The sequence below is a fragment of the Leucoraja erinacea genome, chromosome 3 (genome assembly GCF_028641065.1).
Source record: "Leucoraja erinacea ecotype New England chromosome 3, Leri_hhj_1, whole genome shotgun sequence".
NCBI classification, from domain to species: domain Eukaryota; kingdom Metazoa; phylum Chordata; class Chondrichthyes; order Rajiformes; family Rajidae; genus Leucoraja; species Leucoraja erinaceus.
In genome coordinates, this window is record NC_073379.1 from 28,497,842 (window position 1) to 28,510,007 (window position 12,166).

The 12,166-nt window shown below is 42.6% G+C and overlaps 1 protein-coding gene across 10 annotated transcripts in view; it reads right to left on the reverse strand.

The window, feature by feature from the left end:
• bnc2 (basonuclin 2) overlaps positions 1 to 12,166 on the reverse strand; it is a 533,367-nt gene that overhangs the window by 162,762 nt on the left and 358,439 nt on the right. The gene's annotated exons all lie outside the window — the stretch shown is intronic.

The window sequence follows — 12,166 nt, forward strand, 5'->3', positions numbered from 1 at the left end:
TTTTAGTTAGGCAAATGGATCACATGCAGGCAGAGGAGATCAATTGGCATCATGTTGGGCAAGGACATGGTAGGGCAAAAAGATTGTTCCTGTGCTGTATGTTCTATGCTCTGTTCCACCTACGCCAAAACCATACGTGGTGAGGCAAGGCTGAGGTCAAGCCTTCACTTCTGGGAGACAATCTAGAATAATCCACCCCATCCTAAAATCACTGCCTGCCTCAGACACCACTGCTCTCTTTTCAAATGTTTGTGTGAAAAATACCCAAGTTGCAGACTTAACCATTAAAGGTGACAAACATGGATCATTGTCCCATTAGCTTCATTGGATCAATGACACATATTAACCAAGTCTGGATTAGCCAAGTACCAGTTATGCCTTTGTAATATCCTGCACCATAAATTGATGAGGAAAACCTAACGCAGAATAACAAACGGCGATGCTGCACCCTTCAGATACTTGGCTTGCCACACTGGAAATTTTGTAACCGATCTTCATGAGAGATCATCTGGAGAAATATTAATGGCTGAAATGATGGTGAGTACAAGGCACTGATGACATATGATAAACAAAGGGAATACATGAAGCAAGGCTTTGTTTGAGCTGCCTCTCTATTAGCTTGAATGACAGCAATAGGATTCAAAAATGCTACTGCTGCCTTGAGCCAGCACCCCCCCCCCCCCCCCCCACACAGACTTTAAATAAAATCAAGTTCCTCTCAAAGCCCAAGAGTAAGAATATCCAATAAAATTAAAATCCCAGAACAATAACCTGCCTTTTACGATATTATTTTATCAACTGTGTCACGAGAAGGGTTATTTTCTGTTAATAAATGAAACACCAAATTGCTACATACATAAGCTCATCTGCACTGTTTATTAGTCATTATGAGTAGAGATGTCACTAATTAAAACAGATTGCAGGAAGTCTTTCATTAAACAAACACACAGCAGAATTTCAATGGAAATAAGATCGCTAGAAATAGCCTGCTTTTACCCAGGTTGCGTGTGCTCAGCTCAGAGATGGCTCCAGTCAACGTTGAGAGCTTTCTCCAGAGGTCTGTTTGCACCACCATCCTTCGATTAAAGAGCTAGTGAGAATAGTTTAGTGCAGTTACTGCGACATGTTGTGGACAACACATTTATAAAATTTAGGAGAAGTGTTAATAAAAACACAGCTGGGTTTCCATCACAATCTTCAAGGTGTCAAACCAGCCTCAAAAAATGTGATCAATTTAACAAATAACTCCAGTGGGTTGGAGGTAACTCACGGCAAAAGAGTGAACAGAACTCTGCTCCAAACCACCAAGGAAGTTAACTTTATTCCTTGACATCATAGAGGGGTTCTGGGGATAGCTCGATCTTAATATATTCTGGGCCAAGTGTGTGTGTCTGTCAGAGTGTCTGTCAGAGTGTCAACATGTGGGCCTATGTGTGTGTGTGTGTCTACATATGTGTCTACTTGTATAGCGTGTGCCTACGTATCAATGTTGTCTACATGTGTGCCTCTATGTGTGTCTATGCAACTATTTGTGTGCCTACACGTGTGTATACACATGTATCTACGTGTGGGTCTACATGTGCATCTACACGTACGTCTACATGTGCATGTGTATACTTGCATGTATGTGCTGCAATACTGCACATAATGTGTTATCTTTGTATTTAGGATTTGTGTAGCTTGTGTCTATGCAACCTCATCATGTGCATGCATGTATTTGTACAAATGTGTGTGGTGTTGTGCATGTCAATATATGCATCAGCCATGCATGTTTGTGTGTTCCGTTAGACTCCAGGAACTTAGCAGGATTATCAAGTTAAATTTGTGCAAGAAGTAAAACCGCGGGCTAGAATTGCAGGGCTGGTTCTTTGAATTATAGTGAGTGACATTGAGAAGGTTCCAAGGAATTAGGGACTTGAAGGGTTAATGCACAGCTGAGATAAACTGAACAGATACAGGTTCCTCCTGTAAATGCTGTGGAGAGTTTATTTACAGTACCCTTCTGCCAACAAGCCCAGTAAACAAGTGTTAATATTTCGAGAGAAGGGCGATCCAGTGGGAAATCGGTGCAGTTAGCAACTCGGAGCAAAGATCTGATGGGAGAGGGAATTGTGTCAGGCTGGGCGAATTGGCAGAATGCGGCTGTCAGCAACCTGAAATGGAGCTGCATCAAAGTCTTGCAGGCCATGACCTGAATACAGCACATATCTCCCTCACTGCGAGGATCAATGACAGCATTTGCTAGGCTTTCGTCAGCGCCCGTTGCTAATGAAAGCAGTGCTGAAAGGCAAGACCCAGGGCCTGCACGTTCCACACTGCCTAGCTGGCACTATGTAACGAGCCAGCCAAGCCTCCAGGTCCCTCCAGCTGCCTGCTTGGTGTCACTCCTGCTAAAGATCTTACACACTGCAAAAGGCAAAGTGTCAGCACCGCTGACTCTAATCATATGAACAGAAGTGCGGGGGAGGGGGGGGAGAGAGGGGGGGTGAAGGAGGCCTGACTGGTGCGCTGGTCAAAAGCAATCACCTTGATCCAGAGCACAGCCTCTTTGATGTGCCCCGAGAGAGCCAAGTGCCCAGACTAAGGTATAACTTCTAAAAATCTGGCTTGATGTTCTTAAATCATAACCAGATGAAGTTAAGTAACGCATAAAACATTCTGTTTTCCCTCCCATAGATGCAGCATTTGGGAGAGATAACACAAACCAGGTTTGGAGATAATGGGGCTTTACTCCTCTGTTAAACACTTTTTATGTTACAAATGTTCCTAGACTTTGGGTCTGTTTGTAGCTCTTCAGATAATGTAGCTCTCTATGTCTACACACACATAAATAGTCAGTAATGCTTCTGCCTCAGAAGTGATAGGCAAGACTACCTCCAACAACCTGACTGCCTCTGCTTAAGATTCAACAACATGACTAATGCTCAGTTCACCATCAACATGCTGGGTGTCATCAGTGAGCAGGCTCAACTGAAGACGTCACGTAATTCAGCAGGTGTAAGAGCAGACAGGAGGATGTAACACAAGATGACCTTTTCATCCTTTGCTCGTTTCGAAATCTATCAAGCATGGATTCATCACTGGCACATGGACATTTATTTTGAGGTTTTAACAATATAAAACAACATTCCTTTTGGTAACTTTTACTTTAGTTTAGTTTAGAGGTACAGCGCGCAGCGAGGCCCTTTGGCCCACCGGGTCCGCTCTGGCCAGCGATCCCCGCACACTAAGACTATCCTAAACACACTGGAGACAATTTACAATTTTACCAAAGCCAATTAGGCTACATGACTTTGGAGTAAACGCTTCTGCAATGAGTGACTCACTTCCTGGTAACCAAAGTCCTTCACACCATCCAAAAGGAACAGGTATGAGATGCGATGGAATTGCCATGAGGAATGCAACTGTAACCACTCTCAAAAATCTCAACACCACCAAGCCAAAGCACTTTCTTCCTTGACAGAGATATTGACTGGCAAACAATCCACCATCTTAACCATTCCCTACCACATTAGCATACAAGACTGCAAGGCAGGGCTTTTTCAAAATATACTTCAGTTACTTGCCCAGGTGTCTCCAACAATCCCTCCAAATCCGGATCCTCTACCAGTAGCGACAAGGATAGCGGAAACGTCACCAAAATCACACACCATCCTTACTTGGAAATACATTTTCCAGCCCTTCAATGCTGGGTTGGTCAACCTAGCACAAAGACTCACCTCCACCTTCCCCAACCCATTCAGAGATTTCAAAACTCTTTACACTGAGCTAACGTTTTCCATGCACCAACATAAGATAAAATAACTTGCCTGTTTAAAGGGATTATATGTCACACCATGGAAAAAATGTGCATTGGGTTCAACTTCTGCCACTTCTGCCAATTTTTAAACTCCACAATTATAATTAAATATAATTTGGGAAGAATATTTGATTGTCTTGATTTATTATAGTGTAATCATATGATCATAAAATCATAAGTAATAGTAGCAGAATTAGGCCATTCAGCCCAGTCTCCTCCGCCATTTAATCATGGCTGATCTATCTCTCCCTCCTAACCCCATTCTCCTGCCTTCTCCCCATAACCTCTGACACCCATACTAATCACAAATCTATCTATTTCTGTCTTAAATATATCCACTGACTTGGCCTCCACAGCCTTCTGTGGCAAATAATCCCATAGATTCACCACCCTCTGACTAAAGATATATATCTAGATGAAGGTAATATTGTGCTGCAATCCTATGCTACAAGAATAGACTGAGTGCTCTAGTGGGTCTTCACTCAGAAATCATTCCAAGAGCCACTGGTTTGGAGGAAGAGGACAAAACAAAAGCTGATGATGGGCAAGGGTGAGACTGTGACAGAATAGCCGGATGAAACCAAAATAGTGACCAGGCAAAACCTGGCTCACCCCACCACCATTTCCATTGGGTATATCAAAGAGCATTGAATTCATCAGGCCCCATTTTACACAACCCCAATGGCAGAATTCCCGTGATATTTTGCGACATTAAAAGTGGCTTAAGGTAGTATTTAGGGAGGGATTTCAGGTACAAACGCACAGTTAGTTAAAAAGGAGCTGTCAATGGATGCGGAGAAGGCAGTGGTGGGGAAGGGTTAAAGCCGAGTTGGCAATTGACTTAAAAGACTATTATAAAGGTATACTTTGAAACAAGATGCGTGGCTTTCATTGCATTGAACTGCAGCTGAAGTAATAAAGCAGACAGATGGATACTGGGAAGACATCAGGAACTGTTTTGCAGAACAAATCTTGTTTCGTTTCATTGGAAGGGGATTGACTCTGGAGAGTTACAGTCACATCTCAGTGAAGTAGCAATCAGTGGTTCAGAGATGGTGCTCGGTAAATAATCCAATTCAATTATCCACAACAATGTTCATTACTAATAAATATTGCATTGGCCGGTATTAGGTCAATCTAAAAAACAAGATAATCCACATCTCTTAGATGAAACAAATGAGTCCAAAGTCACAGTAGGCAAGAAACAAACAGTGGTCTTTGGAAGAACCAGGAGAGGAACTTTAGCAACTGAGAGGGTCCTTAAGGATTCACTGAACCAATCAGCCAGTGACAGTTAATCATTTCTCGGCAGTTGCCATGAAAGGAACACAAACATCAAGGCTGATAACTGTAGTGTAGGAGGGAGTGCAGCATTGTCACAGAGGTGGTACTGATGGAAATCCACACTGAGAGAGTGTTGCATTGTCAAAGGGGCAATACTGAGAGAGCTCCACAATGTGGGCATGCTGCAGTGACAATGGGCAGTACAGAGTACGAGCCATTCTGAGGGAGTGATGTACTCTCAGAGGGGTAGTACCGAGATATTGCCATACCAGAGAATATTGTAGTGTCAAATGCACCGTGTTGAAGATTAATCTACTGAGGATTTTCTGCACTGACCGACGGACAACACTGAGGGAGATTAGTACCAAAGAAGTGCTTAGTTGTCAATGGACAATACTCAGGGAACGCCACACTGAGGGAGTGCTGCCTTGTTATAGGAAAGGCAAACCAGGGTTCACTGTGAGACAGACAGTCAAAGGGGAATTACATACCAAGTGGCAGCTACGCTGTGAGGAGGATAGCATTCAGAGAGCGGCATGTCACAGGAGAGCTGCAATGTCAATGGGACAGTACTGAGGGAGTGCCGGACTCTTAGGGGGTGAATACTGCTGGAACCACCTTGGTAGAGAAGCAACGTTGAGGGGGCACTGCATCACTGTGGGAACCGTAATGAGGGAAAGCATTGTTGGAGGATCAATACTGAGGGAGCACCACATTTTTGGATTACACAGTCAGTGCTGCACAAATGAGGTACAGTGTGCTATCGTTTGAGTAAAAATATCAAACCAAGTCTCCACCAACCCTTTAAATGCAAAAGATACCATCATGCTTTTTCAAAATGTTGCGAGCCACTCTCTGTGCCAAGTTAATCACCCAGCTAATATCGCAAGGAGCCATTGGCATCATTCTGTCCGGAAGATCTACCATTTACAAATCTGTCCCCACCATTCCAACATTTCAAAACAGTCATCCATGATCTCCCTTGGAAAAATCTGAGGTGCTACAGAATGACAGACCTTCTTTGAAGATCTCATCTGCTGGGAAGAGTTACAGACTACAGCTCGGTACATTCCTGTGACTGCACATTTCCAGCTGTTCCTTGTAGGCAAACAACCCTTGCCCCAACCAAATCTCCAATTGTCTCTTCTGTCCCTCACTGCACCACCGGTGGTCTTGGAAAACATCAGTGAGGAGGAGAATGCATCGGGGGGCATTGCCTCAACACTGGGAAGGGAACAAAGGAAGGGAGAAGAGGAGTGTGAGGAAAGGAGGGGCTGTCAGAGGAACAGCGAGGAGCAGGAGAGAGAACAGGATGGCAAAATGGAGAGAGAGGGAAAGGAAAGCGAGATGTGAGCAAAGGTGGAGAGCCAATGTTGGTAGATGGTGAGTGCAAGCAAGAGAGATGCAAGGGTGAGGGGAAATCAAAGCATTAAGGGTACGAGGGAGGGAGGAATTCGATCCTGAACTTCGAGTGCAGTTGGTGTGGAGTTTGCATGTTCTAGCTGTGACCATGTAGGATTCTCTCAGGTGCCCCGGTTTCCTTCAATAACTTGTGGGTTGCAACGTCAAAGATTTGTACAGCACAGAACCTGGCCCTTAGGCCCACTGTGTCCATGACTACCTTGTTGCCAATCTCTGCCAATCACGTTTGCCCTCACCAGGACCGCATCCGTCTATGCCTTGCCTATGTTAGTGTTGGCTACTTCAATAGAGTTGGTAAGATAATTGGCCACTGGAGCGAGCAAATGATTGATAGAATCTGGGAGGAGTTGATCGGAATATTGGGAGAATAAATGGGATTACTGCAGAAAGAGGTGAAAAATGACAATCTTTAACTCTGCAGTAATACCTAACATTGAGGTGGTGTGTGTGGGGAGTCACAGGGCGAATCTGAGAACCATGTGGATCAGGACAGCAATGGATGCCAACTCAGCTTCACTCACTGGAGCAGTGCAAGTGTTGTTGTGTCTGAAACAAGGAGTGTGAGTACATGCAATTGTGCGAAATCGTGTGAGTGGTGCTTGGTCCTTGAAAATCTTTAGGATTGTCCTTTACCTTAACAATCCCCCTCCAAATTTCCATTCCTTATGTAGCAATGTTACAAAATTTTGAGATTCAAAAAATCAAGTCTGCAATTTATCCCATTAGATAAAACATAAAAAGAAGTTTAATTTGACACCTAATTCACTTTCATATCTTCAGTATTAAAAAGGTTGTGGCCATTTTCATACTTGGAAATTAGCATCTTGTTCCCTATTGCTTTTCCATTGACTTAACTCAAAAGCTGTGATCAAGGACAGTCAAAAGCCCATAAATTTCTTAAAAATTAAGAGAACTGAAAGAAATTTTCAGTTATTATAGATTGAAGCATTCTGAAACAAATATGAAACAATCTTACTTGGATGACCTGAAATTAAAGCATATAATTAGTTAGTTACCCAATTGTAGCTAATTACAAAATTCAATTACTAGATCTAAACATCTATCCATTTCTTAAGAAAAGATTAACATTTTTAAATAGCCTAAGTGTCCAAATAACATTCACACAATAATTCACAATATAACATGATTTATAAATCTAATTGTCATGGATTTATGTGTTTAATTCCCATAAATTAATGGCCATTTAAATCATCTTGCGAGTGGGTTTTTGAGGAACGTGATTGTTTGGAACGTTGCGGTTGCGGTGAATTCAAACCCCATATCGGCAGGAAAAATACTGCCGGTTCGTATGGGTCCTAAATCACCGTTTCGCAACGTAAAATGTGGATTAAAGACATCCTTAGAAAGATATTCTTAGAAGCACGTTTATATGTAAAATAAACGGCTTTCCTTTACCTGTCCCGTACGTGAAATCCACATCTCTTAGATGAAACAAATGTCCAAAGTCACAGTAGACCATCACCTCCCCGTTGACAGCTTTAGAAACTGATTTTTAAATTACTCCAGTGCCGAAATTGTCGGGCAATTAAAAAAAAAATTCACAGAACGGCCGTCGGAACAATTCTTCAGCGAAAGCTTGCACTCCGAGAAAATATATCCAGGACAGGTAGGAGAAAAAACGCATTTTAACCCCTCCCCACCCCACCCACTCTATGGGGGAATGAAGGAACCAATTGAGAGAGTGAGATGGGGAGCGAGAATTGGAAAGGGGAATGACTAGAAAACGAAGAACATGACTTAAGTATTCAGAGTTATAGAGTCATGGAGAGATACAGCATGGAAACTGGCCAATCGCCCAGATTTGTACTGAGCATCAACCGCCCATTTACAGTAATCCCACAAAAATCCCATTCTCAGAAATAACCACTCAGCTACACGCTAAAGGCAATTTACAATGGTTATTTAACCTACCAATTTACATCTCTTTGGGATGTGGGAGGAAACCAGGGCACCTGGGAGATACCCATGCAATCAACATCATAACATGCAAATTAACCCAGATGGCTGCATCAAAAATATGTGCAAGTGGAGCACTTGTTGGGAAACGTCTGGGAAGAATATGGAACAGCCCTTTAGAAAATTATATAAAAGACTGGTTTCAGCTGCGTGGTAACTGGGGTATATTATGCTAGGTACTGACAGTCGATCAGGGGTGATTGCAATTATTATTTGGCAGGGCTGCCAAGTACTCAACCTGCCCCAGTTCTACTACAGCACCCAGTCACAGCGGTTCCACTGTGTTCACCCATCCCAACTACATCTCAGTTTGTTATTTTCACCTCCTGCTGCCCTCTTGCAACAATAATATTGTGTTGAATTTCTTCTGCGGTCTTTCTGTTGCTTCTGCATCATTCTTGTGGTGTATCAGAACTAGACACGATACTCCAAGTGTGACTTGACCAGTGTTTTGTACTACTGCAACATGACACCCTAACTCTTACACTCATTTTCTTGATCTATGCCAAATGACCTTCTTTATTACACTATCCTTCTTCTCTTGATTCTATTGATTCCATTATATTGCCCTTGATCCAGTCCCTTCCCATCTACATCCAAGGCACCTTACACACCCTCCAACTCTTCAATAACTTTCCATTTCTGTGACCCCCTTGACCCATCTTTACCTTTGACGTCCAGTCCCTTTACACCTCCATCTGCAGCAAGGTAGGTCTCAAGACCCAACGGATCTTCATCAAACAAACCTAATCAATTTCTCTCTACTACGCAGTCCTCCGCCTGGTGGAACTTGTACTCACACTCAACAACTTCTCTTTGACTTCTCTCACTTTCTGCAAGTTAAAGGTGCAGCCATGGGCACTCACATGGGCCCCAGCTATCCCTGCCCTTTTGTCAATAAAGTTGAGCAGTTTGTGTTTGAGGTGTAGACTGGCACCATTCCCAACTCTCTCTCCACTACATCGATGATTGCATTGGGGCTGCCCCTTGCACCTGTGCAGAATTTGTTGACTTCATTAATTTCACCACTAACTTTCACCCTGATCTCAAATCCATCTAGACTATCTCTGCCACCTCTCTTTCCTTTCTTGATCTCACTGTCTCCATTACAGAGGACAGACTATCAACTGAAATCAATTACAAACCTACCGACTCCCACAGTTATCTGGACTGCATTTCCTCCCATGCTGCCTCTTGCAATGACAATATTCCTTACTCTCAATTCCCCCATCTCCAGCGCATCTGCTCCCAAGATGAGGCTTTCCATTCGAGGACATCCGAGATGTCCTCTTTCTTTATTAAATATGGTTACTGCGTTCATAGATCATTCACTTACCCGTGTCTCCTCTGTTCTGGAGTTCTGTTCTCCATCCCCCTCCACCCAGCTGCAACAAGGATAGTGATCCTCCAGAACACACTTTTCAACCCAACAGTCTCTGGATCCAACACATCATTCTGCGATATTTCCATCACCTCCAACGTTATCCCATCACCAGTCACACCTTCACGTCTCCATCTCTTTCCGCTTTCCACAGAGACCGCCCCCTCCGCAACTCCCTTGTTAACATCCCTTCCCACCTAAACTACCCCCTCCCCAGGCACTTTCCCCTGCAGCTACAAAAGATGTAATACCTGTTCCCTTTACCTCCTCCCTCACCTCCATCCAGGAACCCAAGAAGTATTTCTAGGAGAGACGGAAGTTTGTGTGTACTTCCTCTAAACTCAGCTACTGCATCCGGTGTCCCTGATGTGGCCTCCTGTATATTGGCAAAACCAAGTGTCGACTTGGCGACTGTTTCACCGATCACTTGCATTCAGTCTGCCAAGGCCCACTGGATCTCCCAGCTGCTCAGCATTTTAACTCCCTTTCCTAATTCCATACTGATCTGTCTGTCCTTGGCATCCTCCATTGCCAGAGTGAGGCCACACACAAACTGGAGGGACAGCACCTCATATTCCGCTCGGGTGGCTTACAACCCAACAGTATGAACATTGAATTCTCCAATTTTAGGTAACCTCTAACTACTTGTAGGTAACTGCTAACCCTTTGAGCAGCACAGTGGTGCATTAGTAGAGCTGCTGCTTCATAGTGCCATGAACCTGTATTCAATCCTGACTACGGGTGCTGACTGTGCAGAGTATGTATGTTCTCTCTGTGACGGCATGAGTTTTCCCCAAGGTGCTCCGGTTTACTCCCACATTCCAAAGACGTGCAGGTTTGTAGGTTAATTGGCTTCTGTAAATTACCCCTAGTGTGCAGATGAGAAAGAGGGATAACATAGAATTAGAGTACGGCCCATCAATAGTTGGCATGGACTCGGTGGGCCTAAGGGCCTATTTCCATGCTGTATCTCTGAACTAAACTAGATTAAAATAACACTTTTTTCCCCTTCTCCATCACCTGCCTCCCCCCCATCCCTCCCCCTTTCTTCCCTACCCATCTGGACTTGCACCGCTTACTCTCTCCTCCCCCTGGACAATTTGTTGGACAATTTAATAATTGGATTAAAATAAAAAGCGACTTCTAATGCCCTCAAAGCCCACAACGGAACGGATCGCAAGAACGAGACAAAACAAAGGATAAGTCGTATATTTTACATATAATCTTGCTTCTGGGATGGCTTTAATCTAATTTTACGTTGCAAAAATGTTGTTTGGGTCCCAAACGAAACGGCAGTGTTTTTCCTGCCGATATGTGGTTGCAACGTTCCAATCGATCGCGTTCCAGAATCACCCACTCACAAGATGATTAAAATGCTCTCTTTTTTTGGACAATCATGTCATAAGCTGTCTAAATTGTCTATATTTTGTGTTATTCTCTCTCCATGATCATTATTTTTAAACTAAATATTCACAACAGTTTTAGTCACATGTATTGTGCAAAAAACAATAATTTTGATTATATTTTGAGTGGATGTTTTTGGATTAATTTATGGAAATTAAACATTAAATTCCTTCAATCTGGCATATAAATTCATGACAGTGAGAATTAAAAATCATGTTATATTGTGAATTCTTGTGTGAATGGGATTAATTTGTTATTTGGATACTTAGGCTATTTTTTAAAATTATCCTTTCCTTAAGAAATGGAATCTACAGGACATTCTTAATGAGAAAGTAGTGAGCAGAAAGGCATGTCATGCGTGGTTTGAAGAGCAAAAACTTGTAGTTTACAATGCCAAAATTGAAAAGTTGAGGAAAAACAAGGTGTACAGTTGCTTATTGGTTACAATCTGAGGAGTATGATGATGCTACTGATTAGGATCTGCCAATGTACCAGCTAGCAACTGATCTTCTCCATAAAGACTCTATTGCTAGAAATTGTAATTTATTTACCTATCTATTACGGACACAGCAAATAATACAATAATATTAAAGTTCTGATCTTGAGAATATCACATTTTTGAATTTTCAAGGCAGTCTGGGTGTTTATTACTATTTCCGTCACAATGGTCAATTTTGTAATTAGCTACAATTAGGTAATTAACTAATTATATGCTTTAATTTCAGGTCATCCAAGTAAGATGTTTTATATTTGTTTCAGAATCCTTCAATCTATAATAACTGAAATTTTTATTCAGTTCTCTTAATTTTTAAGAAGGTTATGGGCTTTTGACTGTCCTCGATCACAGCTTTTGTGTCAATGAAAAAGCAATAGGGAACAAGATGCTAATTTCCGAGTAT